This window comes from Egretta garzetta, unplaced genomic scaffold (genome assembly GCF_000687185.1).
Source record: "Egretta garzetta isolate BGI_Z169 unplaced genomic scaffold, ASM68718v1 scaffold191, whole genome shotgun sequence".
Taxonomy (NCBI): domain Eukaryota; kingdom Metazoa; phylum Chordata; class Aves; order Pelecaniformes; family Ardeidae; genus Egretta; species Egretta garzetta.
This window is the reverse complement of record NW_009258676.1, coordinates 2,090-3,095: the sequence shown is the minus strand read 5'-3', so window position 1 is coordinate 3,095 and position 1,006 is coordinate 2,090.

Here is a 1,006-nt window from a genome sequence, read left to right as displayed (position 1 = left end):
GCGGGGGGAGCGGGGCTCCCCGCCATTGTGCCACGCTTGTCATTGACTGATCAGGCCTTTTAAGCGCGCTCGCCGAGTCAATGGAACCACCTGAATAGATGAAAGGCAGACAGCTCCTGACAAACAAGGGGCTGCGGAATATTCATTGTGCATCTGCGAGGGAAAGATTAATGTATTAGAAATTAAAATGGGCCCGGGACGTCTGATCTTGCTCTAACACTTGGCCAGACCTGTGTCACCCACCGCGAGCGCCTGAAGTCGGCAGACAATCCTGCCAAGGTAGCGGGGAATCATTAAGCACCCGGCTATTGTGCGCGGTGAATAATAAAACTTTCCCCCCTATTCTTTGCCCGGAGCTGACAATGAATAATTCCGGAGCTATTTGCAATGTTAACAGCACCTATCTTGCCCATCCATTCCTTTACGATAAGGATGGAAATATGCATTTCAACAGTCTGCGCAGATAGCGATTCACAGGCGCTCCAAAGGACACCTGCCACTCAAGCAAGGGGCTGTCAGTCTCCCGCCGCCGCCGCTGCCAGGAAAATGGCGAAAAAGATTATCTACACTTTATTTCTTTTTTCCCTCCGATTATAACACCGTTACGTTTGCCATCAACTGACAAGTGATTTACACTCGCAACTGTAATGCGTTTAAGCTAGAAAAAGCTATTCTCTTAGGCGGCCCTTATTCTTTCAGGGTTTACAACTGTATCAAATATCCTATCGCGCGTGTGATCTCGGCCATACAGAATGCCATTATGGGAGGTATGAGAAGCGTTTCATCTGTTTGCTGACATAAAGGTGACATTGATAAAGCCCTATCTTTGACGTCAGGACCCGGCCAGCTCAGCCTATTCTTAAAAACCAGCCGGCCGGCCGCGGTTCTTAGGGGTGCGCCCGCAGGGTCTCCAAACTTCACCGAACCCGGCGCTGGGGGCAGACACTGCTCGCTGGGAGGATTTATTCCGGGGAGGGGGGCGAGGCTGGAGCGTGCCGCCACAGCC